General features: G+C 39.9%; 1 non-coding gene across 1 annotated transcript; it reads left to right on the top strand.

The window, feature by feature from the left end:
* The first annotated feature begins 10,244 nt into the window (after positions 1-10,244).
* LOC138141005 (5S ribosomal RNA) lies at positions 10,245-10,364 on the top strand. Its single transcript, XR_011162907.1, has one exon. It is a non-coding gene; the product is annotated as a 5S ribosomal RNA (ribosomal RNA).
* The last annotated feature ends 7,854 nt before the right edge of the window (positions 10,365-18,218 follow it).

The following is an 18,218-nucleotide window of genomic DNA, read 5'->3' as shown; positions in this document are numbered from 1 at the left end:
GATCACCGAAGTTAAGCAACGTCGGGCGCGGTCAGTACTTGGATGGGTGACCGCTTGGGAACACCGCGTGCCGTTGCCCCCCAACACTTTTTGTTTTTTTTTGAAATCCATAGCAACCACCGAACCGATTTGTTTTTCGTGCAGGTATTCGGAAACATGCACAGACCCGTATAATGTAGATTCATAGCTTTAAGTACTAGATAATTAAGAAAACAATTTTTTTTGTCGATTAATTGTAAACAATTGCAGAATAAAAACTCGTCAAACGGTAAAGGTTGTCGTTCGATCACCGAAGGTAAGCCACGCGGGCAGCGGTCAGCACTTGGACGGGTGACCGGTTCATTATATTCCTTCCGTGAGTTTAACAAAGATAACATATGCAAATGTCGTAAGTGCGACGAGGAAGACGGCGATCTTTTAATGTAAAAAAAATATATATTAGGTTACGCGTACATGCCACTTTGACTGCTGCTTTATTTTTTTGGTTTTTAAATAATTAGAGATCTGAATTCAACATATCAGTTCTATGTTATAATGGACAGACAATGTTGTATTCTTGGCCCCTAACACGTTAAGACCAACATAAAAACTAGAATAACTTACCATTCGTTAAACGTTAAACAATTTCGAACCACGTTTTTTTGAGCTCGAACAAACTCATAACACAACACTCATTTATTAGTCACTGGACCATTGTAAAACGAGAAGAGAGAAAAACCATGCGAAACTATTTTTAAAACGAAGAGAATAAAGGTTTTAAATGGTAGGGCTGTATGACAGACTTGTCAATTATCGTGGGGGGTACGGCTGAGATTTATGACGAAATCGAGCGGCGCCGGCGGTCGGTCACTTTCACGAAAGAGGTCTAAACACGGGTCGTTTACGATACCCTCTGGTTACTAGAAAAGTTCTAGACAGATGTTTGTCGGCTTTTCGAGGTATTTATTTGTGAGTCCAAAGACTCAATGGAGTAATATCGGACTGAAATTCCAAGATTTTGCTGTGTAATCCAAAAAACTATGTTCCTCGTAACATTTAACGATGTGTTAATTCAACTATTATTTTAATTTTTCGTATACGTATTTATACTAAAAAGTACAGCGCTTCCAACAGTGAATTGTGAATTGAAAATGTTTCAAAGAAAGATCGATAGTTTTGAAAAAAATTACATATTAATAAATTTAGATAGATTTAGAAGTATACATTGCACTTACTTTTCAAAATTATTGTACTTCTGATTTGGTTGAAATAACATAATATGTAGCAGTCATAGTCTTGTGTACATTGCAGTCGCGGCTGGTGTTGGGTAAAACCTTTATTTTTTAGGGGGTCATTACCCAAATGACCTCATGGACCAGCCGTTCCTGTTAGGTTTTATATATCAAATTGATTCGTCTGTCTTTTTCATCATGCCTTCGAAAAGCGAGCTCCTGTTTCGCCAAAGTAACTGTGACGTCAATTAAATACGATAATAAAATTCGGTTTTTCCGAACTTATTGTGAGTGAGAGCAGTGAGAGCATCTTCTTTTCGTATCCCACCTCCACCCGGCGGCAGTAGTGCAGTGCTTATCAACATAATTACCGGCGTCTCGCCTCCACATTTTGACTTTTTTGTGTTTTATGTGTTCTCTAAGTCCAAAATTTTTAAATTTTTAAAAAGAGATTGCGGTACTATTCCTGTTGCTGAAATTATAATAATATATTTATTAATTTTTGTATTATATGTCTGTGTTATATTGTGTGAATTTGGAACAGCTATATCTAAAAGATATGCTTGCTTTTGTTGTTTATTTAAAATAATAATGTCTGGTCTGTTATGCTGAATGTGAATGTCAGTTAAAACTGTGCGATCAAAATATAATTTGTAATTGTCATTTTCTAAACAACTTTCTGGTTTATAAATGTAATGTGGTTGTGTATCCTTTAATAAATTGAATTTAACTGCTAAATTCATGTGTATAATTTTTGCGAATATATCATGACGTTTTTTATATTCGCTGTGAGCCAAAACGGTGCAAGATCTTGTATTGCAAATATAAAACCCTCAGCTCTTTAAAATATCTCCCATGTAAAGACTTTTGTTTTATATTTGCTATAGTGTCATATCACGAGCTCTATTGAGAAAATAATTTTTTAGTGAAGCAATTTGATTGTGTTGTAGAATTTCTAGATTTGAAAAACCCCTACCACCATTTTCGCGTGGTAAATTAAATCTTTCAACAGCAGATTTGGGGTGATGTTTACAAAATTTTGTAAAGAGAACTCTAGTTTGAATATTTATATTCTTTAAATTAGTTTTGGACCATTTTATAACACCAAAAGAATAGATTTAATTTGATTTGATTGATTAATACCTAAATATTTATAAAATTCTCCTTTATTTAAATTTTTAATGATTTCTCCTTCTTTAGTTATATATTCTAAATTTTCGTAATGACCACGACATATTGATTGATTTTCAGTTATTGTTAAGTTTTATGTCATCCATATAAAGAAGGTGATTTAATTTAATATTAATTTTATAAATTTTAAGAATTTTAATTAACCATGAATGTGGTACTGAATCATAGGCTTTTTTGTAGTCTATGAATTGTTGTTGCATTATTTTCCAAACGTTTGAGACTTAAAATATTCGTCAAATGTTCTTCTTTTTTTAAATCAGAATACCCCTGACAAATCCGAACATTTTGTTTTGCGGTAGATAAAAGTAAACATGGGCCAAGACAGAATATTAATATTCGGTGTGGAATTTTCCTGCGTTCTTGTTCATTTCTATCGAAGTGCTCACGAAAAGTTGTGAATATCAACACTTTGTAATTGTCGTAGTGAAAAATAAAAAAGATAGCTATGGGGCACAACTTATTTCGCACTTCATTAGAAAAGTAACAGTATTAAAATAAAAAAAATATTTTTCTAAATTTCGAACGTTAGGTCTATCCTGACCAGCCGCCAATTAGTGGTATTATTTTATTTTTTGCTGTTTTCCACAATAGTTATTTTTATATTAAATCATTGATTCAAAAAATTGAAATTAAAAATTCAAATTTTTGAAGGAACTCTGAAGTTTCAATGCAGTGACCATGTTGCTAGGTAACTAATAAAAAACAGTGCGTGAAATGAAAAACAGAAATAGTCGTATGCGTTTTGTATGGTTTCTATGGTTTCGATCTTACTAACAATGCAATGAAAATGACCCACTTCAGGCACAGATAACTATGCGTGAATTTCAATTTTTTGAATCAATTATATAAAAACAAAATTGATTTGGCGGCCGCTACACAAAAGTGGTGGGAGGCGAGAACCTGTTTCCGCCGGTCAATTTTAAAATTAATAAATTTTCCCTGGATACGTATTCGACTTATCCGGTACGAGTTATTTTTAAATTAACTTAATGGCCCGTTGCTCTTGTTCTTTTTACATTGAATATGCGATGTTTTGGCATCGTTAGCAATAGTACAATACTCACGCATTTTTAATCTAAAATTAACAAAACTTGAATGGATCGGGATTATCACACTTCTGAATTGAAGTTTTCATTCGTTTAAAATATAATTGATAGTAATACGTAATGCGGATTGCCTAAACGTTGCTTCCATCACGTCAACATCACACATTCACGTTCGCCCGTAGAAATGGCGTGATGCACACGAAATCGATCCAAAAAGGCTCATAATATTTGTGTCACGCGAATCTACGTCGAAAACTAGAAAAAAAAAAAATTCAATTCGAATTTCAATAATCGAAACGATGCGTCGTCGATACTAAACGTAGGTAGTAACTAAAGTGTGATCGGGTGCGATAAAAGTGTCCGTCAATAATCATCATCCGACAATCATTTAATAGACGAACGCTAATTTTTGGCACTCACTCGGACGACAGAACCAGTCCAGACGGAAACCGGGGCGCGGGGTGGGTGGGTGGTTGTATGTCCGTGAATCTGTCCGGCGCGCGTCAACATTTCAGTTATCGTCGCGAGAGTTAAAACGAAAGGTGGTTAGTGTGAAAGTGACGTTTTTTCGTGGAGACACGTTACGAAGGGTGAGTACCTAATATAATATAAAACCAACCGAAAACCCACAATAGTGCCCCGGTTTATTATCGTGAATAGGTGTTTGGTAAATATTTTCTGTATTCCAACTAGCAAGTCTTTTATCAAAAAACTCCGGCAACATGGCTATTGTGGTATTGTTGATACCACCTAACTGAAGAACTTAGTTAATAACTAAGTCGACGATTTTATCGGGAAATTGAACGGAGAAACAAAAATAGCTCTTAGCGACAGTTGCCTGAAGTCGCAAATAACGGCGATTGACGAAATCACGTTTTTTTTATTTTAATTCCAATGAACAATACACAGGGTCACAATTATCTGTTATGTATTCTATAATGTTTTGCAAAGTAAATAATGTGAGTTGTCATGCGTAATATTAATTAGCTAAGTAATTTTTGCAAGTATTTTATGTCAGATATGCAATGTATAATAACGTAATGTTGCAAAGTATTTTAATTTTTATGCTAGGTAGAGATAATAACTCGACAATAACTCTTCTCTAATGAAAAAAAAAATAGAAAATGATTTAGGAACATAAAAAATCTCATTAAAACAGGAACAATTGAAATTAAAATAAACATAACATTCTGTACTAAAGTACAGTTTTGTTCACTCCTTTTTTCAAAGTCTTCTGTCCTCTCATTTGCACATACTGCTATTCCAAAACAGTGAAATTGTCTGTTTCAGGGAATCCTTAACGTTCCTTGCTAATGTCAACAACGTTTTCGATGAAACAAAGAGTCGGAAAAATGTCGGCTCATTGTATTCAATAACATACGCGACTACAAAACCATCTGTATCATTTGTAGGAATCGCGGTTTTTTCGATGAGAATTCGTTCTAATTTTTTCTTTCTTAAAAAAGCTAAGTAATTTTAATTTCACTAAAGATGAACATTTAGGCTATATGCTGGGTAATGCAAATCCATCAACCATCAACTAGGTTGTTCAGCAGATGTACGATTGTTTATTTGATTTCTTCTTCCGAAGAGTTGTATTCTGGCAAAATAGAAATTTATTCATAACATAACCTCAATCAACTAAATTATTTCGAATACAATAACCACATAACTACAAGTTGGATAGGCATGGGTGCAAATACCGATAATGCATGAAACCTAATAATAATAATAATGACATAATAAAAGTTAATTAAAAATCGCTGTTTCACGTCTTTTTCTTTTTTGTTCGAGAGTTTTTGTGGTTCTGAAAAGAACCGTTTATAAATGTGTCGAAAACGAAAAACATCTATTTCGAACTGGTGTACTTGGTGACGGCTTTGGTACCTTCGGAGACGGCGTGCTTGGCCAACTCACCGGGCAACAACAGACGCACGGCAGTTTGAATTTCTCTGCTGGTGATCGTCGAACGTTTGTTGTAGTGTGCCAGACGGGAAGCTTCAGCGGCGATACGTTCGAAGATGTCGTTCACGAAACTGTTCATTATGCTCATAGCCTTACTAGAGATACCGGTGTCGGGATGGACTTGTTTCAACACCTTGTAGATGTAGATGGCATAGCTCTCCTTCCTCCTGCGCTTCTTTTTTTGTCGCTCTTGGAAATGTTCTTCTGAGCTTTCCCGGCCTTCTTGGCTGCCTTACCACTTGTCTTCGGCGGCATTTTTCAATTCAATTCGATTCAACAAACTCGCGAACTGCTCTGACTCGTGTGCGTGCGTTAACTTTGCACCACCACCTTTCTGATAGGTAGTGTGTTCACCAGAACCCCACCTGAAAACGGGCTCCCACCAATCGTCACGTCCTATTCTCCTATCACGGAGGCTATAAATTCGAAGCACAGCTACCAGCTTTTACAATCGACGAGTCCCGTCCGTCAGTTTTATTACTTCTCGTGGTGTCTAACGAACGAACTTAAAATGTCAGGTCGCGGTAAAGGAGGTAAAGTGAAGGGAAAAGCGAAATCCCGTTCGAGCCGTGCCGGTCTCCAGTTTCCGGTGGGTAGGATACATCGTCTTCTCAGAAAAGGAAATTACGCGGAACGCGTCGGTGCAGGAGCTCCCGTCTATTTGGCCGCCGTCATGGAGTACTTAGCCGCCGAAGTTCTTAGAATTGGCAGGAAACGCTGCCCGTGACAACAAGAAGACACGTATTATACCGCGTCATCTGCAGCTGGCCATCAGAAACGACGAGGAATTGAACAAACTCCTGTCCGGAGTTACGATCGCCCAAGGCGGTGTCTTACCCAACATTCAGGCCGTACTTTTACCCAAAAAAACCGAGAAGAAACCTTAAACGAACGATCGATCCATCTCCGTGGCGAAAACTCAAAATATCGGCCCTTCTCAGGGCCACTATAGCTTTTTTTTTTCGTAAAATGACCGATGCATCTTTTCTTTTTGTATTATTATCATTTACGACTGCAATGCCAAAAGGAAAGCAAGGGGTGTTTACGATCTTGGTACATTTATCAGGTAGTCAGTTAGTAATAATTGTCCGTTGTTTCTCGAAAGAACATCATGTTTCTTTTTTTTCCTCTTATTTTTATTTTGTGGTTCTGAAAAGAACCGATTTTGTATTTCGTATTTTATTCTGGTTTTCTCGAACGGTGAAGAGCGCCAGGAAATTAACCTCCGAAACCGTAGAGGGTGCGTCCTTGACGTTTCAAAGCGTAGACGACGTCCATCGCTGTCACGGTTTTACGTTTGGCGTGTTCCGTGTAGGTGACGGCATCTCGGATGACATTTTCCAAGAACACTTTCAGGACTCCGCGAGTTTCTTCGTAGATCAAACCGGAAATACGTTTCACGCCGCCACGACGAGCCAATCTTCTGATAGCGGGTTTCGTGATGCCCTGGATGTTGTCACGCAGGACTTTGCGATGACGCTTCCGCTCCTCCTTTTCCCAATCCTTTGCCTCCTTTACCGCGACCGGTCATCTTTTCAGATTATTTCAACTGACACAAAATACCTGCACACCTCGTCCCTAGGAAGTCAACTACCGCAAAATTTCAACTAACGGAGCCTTATATAGATTCAACGGTTCACCATCGACCAATCGACGAAGTCAGCCGTTGACTTTGTTCACGTATAAAAGTACAATTTAATATGGCGGAATTTTTAGTACCCGTTTACCTTTCGACGCGTGCACGTCTAACGATCGTCAGAGTCGATTTTAATAATTGTCAGTTTTGTTTTTCATTCGTTTCATTCGAAATGGCCAGGACCAAGCAGACCGCACGCAAGTCCACCGGAGGAAAAGCCCCCAGGAAACAACTGGCTACCAAAGCGGCCAGGAAAAGCGCTCCCGCCACTGGCGGCGTCAAGAAGCCCCACCGTTACAGACCTGGTACCGTGGCTCTGCGTGAGATCCGTCGTTACCAGAAAAGTACCGAGTTGCTCATCCGCAAGCTTCCCTTTCAACGTTTGGTGAGGGAGATCGCTCAGGATTTCAAAACCGATTTGCGCTTCCAAAGCTCCGCCGTGATGGCCCTCCAGGAAGCGAGCGAAGCTTACTTGGTCGGTCTGTTCGAGGACACGAATTTGTGCGCCATCCACGCCAAACGTGTAACCATCATGCCAAAGGACATCCAACTTGCCAGACGTATTCGGGGTGAACGCGCTTAAATTTTTCCACATCGTGTTTCGGAAGAACAACACGAAACACGAATTTTATAACAAAAAAATCGGTTCTTTTCAGAACCTCAAACTTTACAGGCAAAAAAAAAAATATATCGCCCTTCAACCGGAAATGAATAAAATAAAAATGTCAATAATCGGTCGGTCCTCTCGATTCGGGTTGGGTTGCGGTCGTTCGTAAAATTTTATTGCATCCTGTCATCACCTACCTGCCAGCTGATGCTATCTATTTTATTTGGTTTCGCCGTAAGGATAGTTTTATTTCTTTTTTTCGTCGTAGATTATCGTGTGGCCCTGAAAAGGGCCATTTGTGCGTGCCCCGTTGCCGGTAGTACGATGATGACGTCGGAACGAGGCACAGCCGAACGAACATGAGTCGAGTATCCATCCACGTTTCTCACTTTTTCCTCTTCGGCGAAGCGGCCTTTTTCACCTTGACAGGAATGGCTTTGGCTGTCTTGGGTTTGGGTGCTTTGGGTTTTTTAGTCGGACCAGCCTTGTTAGATTTCTTCGCTTTGGAAGGCGATCGGGGTTTCGGGGCGGCTCTAGTTTTCTTTTCTGCCGAGGAGGCGGCCGATTTCTTGGCTTTCGCTGCGGCGGCGGAGGCAGCGACGGCGCTCTTCTTTTCGGCAGCAGTCTTCTTCGCTTTGGGGGAGGCTTGTTTTTTGGCTGTCTTCGAGGAAGCCTTGTCGGAAGTCGTCGCGACGGCGGTACGTTTGGCGGATGATTTTTTCGTCTTGGATGCGGCGGACGAAGCGGGTTTCCTCTTGTCGGAGGCGGAGGCGACTTTGGCACCACCGGAGGTGGACGAGGCGAGCTTGAACGAACCCGACGCGCCCTTACCTTTCGTCTGAACCAGAGATCCCGACGCCACGGCGCCTTTCAGATATTTCTTGATGAAAGGGGCGACCTTTTCGGCGTCGACTTTGTAATTTGCGGCGACGAACTTCTTGATGGCCTGAAGAGACGATCCTCCGCGTTCCTTGAGTCCCTTGATGGCGTTGTTTACCATCTCGGATGTCGGAGGATGGGACGGTTTCGCCCTGGGATTTTTCGCTTTTTTCTCTTTCTTCGCGTGGGATTGAGGGGTGGCAGCGGAACCGGTGGTGACCGATGATGCTGTTTGATTTTCGACGTCGGCCATCTTTCACGTTAAAACGTTAAAAGTTAATAATAATTATTGAAAAAACACTTGCTCACACACGTACACTTCGAGCACCTCGTGAACGAGAATTGAACAAAAAAATTTTCTAAGTCTTTATAAAATAGTCGCCACTGCGGACGGAAGACTGAACGCGCACCGCGTCCGCCGTCGAAGAAATTGCAGGCCTCGGAATCGTTGCCCGCGTGATGGCATCGTCCTCTTTCCTCGATCACCATCGCCACCGTGTGATCAAGCTGGCCGAACTCGGTTTCCGAAGTTTCCCTGGAGATAGCGAAGTTCGTCTCGGAACGTCGGTGGGTTTCGAATCAGGTACACGCCCCTCCAACCACCAGCCCTAAATCCGGGTCGTCACGGTTTCGATTCGGGACCGACGGTTTACGTCGGCGGTGCGGGGTAGACGCGTCGATTCCGGGAATCCATATTTCGTTCGCCGAAATATTGGTCCATCTCTTCCCGGAATACCGCGCCACCTTCTCGATTTTACGACATCTTCGCGTCGCCAAACGCTTCCGAAACGGTCGAAGCACAGAAAGGACCTGGTGTTCGAACCGAGGCAATTCCGACAACAGGATGCCGCGAACCGCCTCTCCGACGTTCAGGTCGATCGTTTTCGGCGGAAGTTGAAACGGGACGAGTCGACGACGGGTCCCGTTGCCGTCCGGACCCTTCGGGACGGCCGAAAGTCCGTCGAGAGGATCATCCGAAAGGAGACGGTCTTCATCGTCCGACCGATGCCGCACCTACGAGTTTTCCGATATTTTCTTCGACGGATCTTCAGGTTTTCTTCCTTTCTTCCGTCTTTCTCTCTTCGTAATTTCGTGTCCGACCTGCGTCGTCCGAAGTCGGGGTGAAGATCGAAGAAAAAACGCCAAAAATAACAACTCGTCAGCCACGCACACCGCGTTCGAATGTCTAACGGTCCAACTTGGATTTTCGAAGATCGCCGAATCCGAGGGACGATAAATAATAATAATAATAATAATAATGGTAATAAATAATAATGTTAATAATAATAATAATGATATGATGATTATAACGATAATTATTATAGATAGGTAAATAGAAACACAGGTCTCCTCTCGAAAATCGGAACTTCCTGATATTACTTACTTATTTCGGTCGATCCAAATGTGGGAATCTCGTCGTCGTCGGAGCAAGCAGCGCGGTAGGTGGGGTGAAATTCTGGATTTTCCACCGCCGCCGGCGGTCGAAAAATGTGCGACGCGGGAGATCGCCAGTCCGTCTAGTAGTCTCTCTTGTCGTTAGAGCGTGACGTGGTGGTTGTTGTGGGATTTCCCGTTAGTTCGGTCCGACGTCGGTCGTCAGAGGGTAAGTGCATACGGAAACGAAACGCATCGCGTTTTGATGTTCATATTCGTGCATCGGAATGTTAAAAGCAATATATTTTACACCAACGATCACACCTAAACACCACGGCAACGGCCATACCACGTTGAAAAGCACCGGTTCTCGTCCGATCACCGAAGTTAAGCAACGTCGGGCGCGGTCAGTACTTGGATGGGTGACCGCTTGGGAACACCGCGTGCCGTTGCCCCCCAACACTTTTTGTTTTTTTTTGAAATCCATAGCAACCACCGAACCGATTTGTTTTTCGTGCAGGTATTCGGGAAACATGCACAGACCCGTATAATGTAGATTCATAGCTTTAAGTACTAGATAATTAAGAAAACAATTTTTTTTGTCGATTAATTGTAAACAATTGCAGAATAAAAACTCGTCAAACGGTAAAGGTTGTCGTTCGATCACCGAAGGTAAGCCACGCGGGCAGCGGTCAGCACTTGGACGGGTGACCGGTTCATTATATTCCTTCCGTGAGTTTAACAAAGATAACATATGCAAATGTCGTAAGTGCGACGAGGAAGACGGCGATCTTTTAATGTAAAAAAAATATATATTAGGTTACGCGTACATGCCACTTTGACTGCTGCTTTATTTTTTTGGTTTTTAAATAATTAGAGATCTGAATTCAACATATCAGTTCTATGTTATAATGGACAGACAATGTTGTATTCTTGGCCCCTAACACGTTAAGACCAACATAAAAACTAGAATAACTTACCATTCGTTAAACGTTAAACAATTTCGAACCACGTTTTTTTGAGCTCGAACAAACTCATAACACAACACTCATTTATTAGTCACTGGACCATTGTAAAACGAGAAGAGAGAAAAACCATGCGAAACTATTTTTAAAACGAAGAGAATAAAGGTTTTAAATGGTAGGGCTGTATGACAGACTTGTCAATTATCGTGGGGGGTACGGCTGAGATTTATGACGAAATCGAGCGGCGCCGGCGGTCGGTCACTTTCACGAAAGGGTCTAAACACGGGTCGTTTACGATACCCTCTGGTTACTAGAAAAGTTCTAGACAGATGTTTGTCGGCTTTTCGAGGTATTTATTTGTGAGTCCAAAGACTCAATGGAGTAATATCGGACTGAAATTCCAAGATTTTGCTGTGTAATCCAAAAAACTATGTTCCTCGTAACATTTAACGATGTGTTAATTCAACTATTATTTTAATTTTTCGTATACGTATTTATACTAAAAAGTACAGCGCTTCCAACAGTGAATTGTGAATTGAAAATGTTTCAAAGAAAGATCGATAGTTTTGAAAAAAATTACATATTAATAAATTTAGATAGATTTAGAAGTATACATTGCACTTACTTTTCAAAATTATTGTACTTCTGATTTGGTTGAAATAACATAATATGTAGCAGTCATAGTCTTGTGTACATTGCAGTCGCGGCTGGTGTTGGGTAAAACCTTTATTTTTTAGGGGGTCATTACCCAAATGACCTCATGGACCAGCCGTTCCTGTTAGGTTTTATATATCAAATTGATTCGTCTGTCTTTTTCATCATGCCTTCGAAAAGCGAGCTCCTGTTTCGCCAAAGTAACTGTGACGTCAATTAAATACGATAATAAAATTCGGTTTTTCCGAACTTATTGTGAGTGAGAGCAGTGAGAGCATCTTCTTTTCGTATCCCACCTCCACCCGGCGGCAGTAGTGCAGTGCTTATCAACATAATTACCGGCGTCTCGCCTCCACATTTTGACTTTTTTGTGTTTTATGTGTTCTCTAAGTCCAAAATTTTTAAATTTTTAAAAAGAGATTGCGGTACTATTCCTGTTGCTGAAATTATAATAATATATTTATTAATTTTTGTATTATATGTCTGTGTTATATTGTGTGAATTTGGAACAGCTATATCTAAAAGATATGCTTGCTTTTGTTGTTTATTTAAAATAATAATGTCTGGTCTGTTATGCTGAATGTGAATGTCAGTTAAAACTGTGCGATCAAAATATAATTTGTAATTGTCATTTTCTAAACAACTTTCTGGTTTATAAATGTAATGTGGTTGTGTATCCTTTAATAAATTGAATTTAACTGCTAAATTCATGTGTATAATTTTTGCGAATATATCATGACGTTTTTTATATTCGCTGTGAGCCAAAACGGTGCAAGATCTTGTATTGCAAATATAAAACCCTCAGCTCTTTAAAATATCTCCCATGTAAAGACTTTTGTTTTATATTTGCTATAGTGTCATATCACGAGCTCTATTGAGAAAATAATTTTTTAGTGAAGCAATTTGATTGTGTTGTAGAATTTCTAGATTTGAAAAACCCCTACCACCATTTTCGCGTGGTAAATTAAATCTTTCAACAGCAGATTTGGGGTGATGTTTACAAAATTTTGTAAAGAGAACTCTAGTTTGAATATTTATATTCTTTAAATTAGTTTTGGACCATTTTATAACACCAAAAGAATAGATTTAATTTGATTTGATTGATTAATACCTAAATATTTATAAAATTCTCCTTTATTTAAATTTTTAATGATTTCTCCTTCTTTAGTTATATATTCTAAATTTTCGTAATGACCACGACATATTGATTGATTTTCAGTTATTGTTAAGTTTTATGTCATCCATATAAAGAAGGTGATTTAATTTAATATTAATTTTATAAATTTTAAGAATTTTAATTAACCATGAATGTGGTACTGAATCATAGGCTTTTTTGTAGTCTATGAATTGTTGTTGCATTATTTTCCAAACGTTTGAGACTTAAAATATTCGTCAAATGTTCTTCTTTTTTTAAATCAGAATACCCCTGACAAATCCGAACATTTTGTTTTGCGGTAGATAAAAGTAAACATGGGCCAAGACAGAATATTAATATTCGGTGTGGAATTTTCCTGCGTTCTTGTTCATTTCTATCGAAGTGCTCACGAAAAGTTGTGAATATCAACACTTTGTAATTGTCGTAGTGAAAAATAAAAAAGATAGCTATGGGGCACAACTTATTTCGCACTTCATTAGAAAAGTAACAGTATTAAAATAAAAAAAATATTTTTCTAAATTTCGAACGTTAGGTCTATCCTGACCAGCCGCCAATTAGTGGTATTATTTTATTTTTTGCTGTTTTCCACAATAGTTATTTTTATATTAAATCATTGATTCAAAAAATTGAAATTAAAAATTCAAATTTTTGAAGGAACTCTGAAGTTTCAATGCAGTGACCATGTTGCTAGGTAACTAATAAAAAACAGTGCGTGAAATGAAAAACAGAAATAGTCGTATGCGTTTTGTATGGTTTCTATGGTTTCGATCTTACTAACAATGCAATGAAAATGACCCACTTCAGGCACAGATAACTATGCGTGAATTTCAATTTTTTGAATCAATTATATAAAAACAAAATTGATTTGGCGGCCGCTACACAAAAGTGGTGGGAGGCGAGAACCTGTTTCCGCCGGTCAATTTTAAAATTAATAAATTTTCCCTGGATACGTATTCGACTTATCCGGTACGAGTTATTTTTAAATTAACTTAATGGCCCGTTGCTCTTGTTCTTTTTACATTGAATATGCGATGTTTTGGCATCGTTAGCAATAGTACAATACTCACGCATTTTTAATCTAAAATTAACAAAACTTGAATGGATCGGGATTATCACACTTCTGAATTGAAGTTTTCATTCGTTTAAAATATAATTGATAGTAATACGTAATGCGGATTGCCTAAACGTTGCTTCCATCACGTCAACATCACACATTCACGTTCGCCCGTAGAAATGGCGTGATGCACACGAAATCGATCCAAAAAGGCTCATAATATTTGTGTCACGCGAATCTACGTCGAAAACTAGAAAAAAAAAAAATTCAATTCGAATTTCAATAATCGAAACGATGCGTCGTCGATACTAAACGTAGGTAGTAACTAAAGTGTGATCGGGTGCGATAAAAGTGTCCGTCAATAATCATCATCCGACAATCATTTAATAGACGAACGCTAATTTTTGGCACTCACTCGGACGACAGAACCAGTCCAGACGGAAACCGGGGCGCGGGGTGGGTGGGTGGTTGTATGTCCGTGAATCTGTCCGGCGCGCGTCAACATTTCAGTTATCGTCGCGAGAGTTAAAACGAAAGGTGGTTAGTGTGAAAGTGACGTTTTTTCGTGGAGACACGTTACGAAGGGTGAGTACCTAATATAATATAAAACCAACCGAAAACCCACAATAGTGCCCCGGTTTATTATCGTGAATAGGTGTTTGGTAAATATTTTCTGTATTCCAACTAGCAAGTCTTTTATCAAAAAACTCCGGCAACATGGCTATTGTGGTATTGTTGATACCACCTAACTGAAGAACTTAGTTAATAACTAAGTCGACGATTTTATCGGGAAATTGAACGGAGAAACAAAAATAGCTCTTAGCGACAGTTGCCTGAAGTCGCAAATAACGGCGATTGACGAAATCACGTTTTTTTTATTTTAATTCCAATGAACAATACACAGGGTCACAATTATCTGTTATGTATTCTATAATGTTTTGCAAAGTAAATAATGTGAGTTGTCATGCGTAATATTAATTAGCTAAGTAATTTTTGCAAGTATTTTATGTCAGATATGCAATGTATAATAACGTAATGTTGCAAAGTATTTTAATTTTTATGCTAGGTAGAGATAATAACTCGACAATAACTCTTCTCTAATGAAAAAAAAAATAGAAAATGATTTAGGAACATAAAAAATCTCATTAAAACAGGAACAATTGAAATTAAAATAAACATAACATTCTGTACTAAAGTACAGTTTTGTTCACTCCTTTTTTCAAAGTCTTCTGTCCTCTCATTTGCACATACTGCTATTCCAAAACAGTGAAATTGTCTGTTTCAGGGAATCCTTAACGTTCCTTGCTAATGTCAACAACGTTTTCGATGAAACAAAGAGTCGGAAAAATGTCGGCTCATTGTATTCAATAACATACGCGACTACAAAACCATCTGTATCATTTGTAGGAATCGCGGTTTTTTCGATGAGAATTCGTTCTAATTTTTTCTTTCTTAAAAAAGCTAAGTAATTTTAATTTCACTAAAGATGAACATTTAGGCTATATGCTGGGTAATGCAAATCCATCAACCATCAACTAGGTTGTTCAGCAGATGTACGATTGTTTATTTGATTTCTTCTTCCGAAGAGTTGTATTCTGGCAAAATAGAAATTTATTCATAACATAACCTCAATCAACTAAATTATTTCGAATACAATAACCACATAACTACAAGTTGGATAGGCATGGGTGCAAAATACCGATAATGCATGAAACCTAATAATAATAATAATGACATAATAAAAGTTAATTAAAAATCGCTGTTTCACGTCTTTTTCTTTTTTGTTCGAGAGTTTTTGTGGTTCTGAAAAGAACCGTTTATAAATGTGTCGAAAACGAAAAACATCTATTTCGAACTGGTGTACTTGGTGACGGCTTTGGTACCTTCGGAGACGGCGTGCTTGGCCAACTCACCGGGCAACAACAGACGCACGGCAGTTTGAATTTCTCTGCTGGTGATCGTCGAACGTTTGTTGTAGTGTGCCAGACGGGAAGCTTCAGCGGCGATACGTTCGAAGATGTCGTTCACGAAACTGTTCATTATGCTCATAGCCTTACTAGAGATACCGGTGTCGGGATGGACTTGTTTCAACACCTTGTAGATGTAGATGGCATAGCTCTCCTTCCTCCTGCGCTTCTTTTTTTTGTCGCTCTTGGAAATGTTCTTCTGAGCTTTCCCGGCCTTCTTGGCTGCCTTACCACTTGTCTTCGGCGGCATTTTTCAATTCAATTCGATTCAACAAACTCGCGAACTGCTCTGACTCGTGTGCGTGCGTTAACTTTGCACCACCACCTTTCTGATAGGTAGTGTGTTCACCAGAACCCCACCTGAAAACGGGCTCCCACCAATCGTCACGTCCTATTCTCCTATCACGGAGGCTATAAATTCGAAGCACAGCTACCAGCTTTTACAATCGACGAGTCCCGTCCGTCAGTTTTATTACTTCTCGTGGTGTCTAACGAACGAACTTAAAATGTCAGGTCGCGGTAAAGGAGGTAAAGTGAAGGGAAAAGCGAAATCCCGTTCGAGCCGTGCCGGTCTCCAGTTTCCGGTGGGTAGGATACATCGTCTTCTCAGAAAAGGAAATTACGCGGAACGCGTCGGTGCAGGAGCTCCCGTCTATTTGGCCGCCGTCATGGAGTACTTAGCCGCCGAAGTTCTAGAATTGGCAGGAAACGCTGCCCGTGACAACAAGAAGACACGTATTATACCGCGTCATCTGCAGCTGGCCATCAGAAACGACGAGGAATTGAACAAACTCCTGTCCGGAGTTACGATCGCCCAAGGCGGTGTCTTACCCAACATTCAGGCCGTACTTTTACCCAAAAAAACCGAGAAGAAACCTTAAACGAACGATCGATCATCTCCGTGGCGAAAACTCAAAATATCGGCCCTTCTCAGGGCCACTATAGCTTTTTTTTTTCGTAAAATGACCGATGCATCTTTTCTTTTTGTATTATTATCATTTACGACTGCAATGCCAAAAGGAAAGCAAGGGGTGTTTACGATCTTGGTACATTTATCAGGTAGTCAGTTAGTAATAATTGTCCGTTGTTTCTCGAAAGAACATCATGTTTCTTTTTTTTCCTCTTATTTTTATTTTGTGGTTCTGAAAAGAACCGATTTTGTATTTCGTATTTTATTCTGGTTTTCTCGAACGGTGAAGAGCGCCAGGAAATTAACCTCCGAAACCGTAGAGGGTGCGTCCTTGACGTTTCAAAGCGTAGACGACGTCCATCGCTGTCACGGTTTTACGTTTGGCGTGTTCCGTGTAGGTGACGGCATCTCGGATGACATTTTCCAAGAACACTTTCAGGACTCCGCGAGTTTCTTCGTAGATCAAACCGGAAATACGTTTCACGCCGCCACGACGAGCCAATCTTCTGATAGCGGGTTTCGTGATGCCCTGGATGTTGTCACGCAGGACTTTGCGATGACGCTTCGCTCCTCCTTTTCCCAATCCTTTGCCTCCTTTACCGCGACCGGTCATCTTTTCAGATTATTTCAACTGACACAAAATACCTGCACACCTCGTCCCTAGGGAAGTCAACTACCGCAAAATTTCAACTAACGGAGCCTTATATAGATTCAACGGTTCACCATCGACCAATCGACGAAGTCAGCCGTTGACTTTGTTCACGTATAAAAGTACAATTTAATATGGCGGAATTTTTAGTACCCGTTTACCTTTCGACGCGTGCACGTCTAACGATCGTCAGAGTCGATTTTAATAATTGTCAGTTTTGTTTTTCATTCGTTTCATTCGAAATGGCCAGGACCAAGCAGACCGCACGCAAGTCCACCGGAGGAAAAGCCCCCAGGAAACAACTGGCTACCAAAGCGGCCAGGAAAAGCGCTCCCGCCACTGGCGGCGTCAAGAAGCCCCACCGTTACAGACCTGGTACCGTGGCTCTGCGTGAGATCCGTCGTTACCAGAAAAGTACCGAGTTTGCTCATCCGCAAGCTTCCCTTTCAACGTTTGGTGAGGGAGATCGCTCAGGATTTCAAAACCGATTTGCGCTTCCAAAGCTCCGCCGTGATGGCCCTCCAGGAAGCGAGCGAAGCTTACTTGGTCGGTCTGTTCGAGGACACGAATTTGTGCGCCATCCACGCCAAACGTGTAACCATCATGCCAAAGGACATCCAACTTGCCAGACGTATTCGGGGTGAACGCGCTTAAATTTTTCCACATCGTGTTTCGGAAGAACAACACGAAACACGAATTTTATAACAAAAAAAATCGGTTCTTTTCAGAACCTCAAACTTTACAGGCAAAAAAAAAAATATATCGCCCTTCAACCGGAAATGAATAAAATAAAAATGTCAATAATCGGTCGGTCCTCTCGATTCGGGTTGGGTTGCGGTCGTTCGTAAAATTTTATTGCATCCTGTCATCACCTACCTGCCAGCTGATGCTATCTTATTTTATTTGGTTTCGCCGTAAGGATAGTTTTATTTCTTTTTTTCGTCGTAGATTATC

The sequence above is a fragment of the Tenebrio molitor genome, unplaced genomic scaffold (genome assembly GCF_963966145.1).
Source record: "Tenebrio molitor unplaced genomic scaffold, icTenMoli1.1 SCAFFOLD_771, whole genome shotgun sequence".
Taxonomy (NCBI): domain Eukaryota; kingdom Metazoa; phylum Arthropoda; class Insecta; order Coleoptera; family Tenebrionidae; genus Tenebrio; species Tenebrio molitor.
This window is presented reverse-complemented; position numbering and strand designations above follow the sequence as displayed.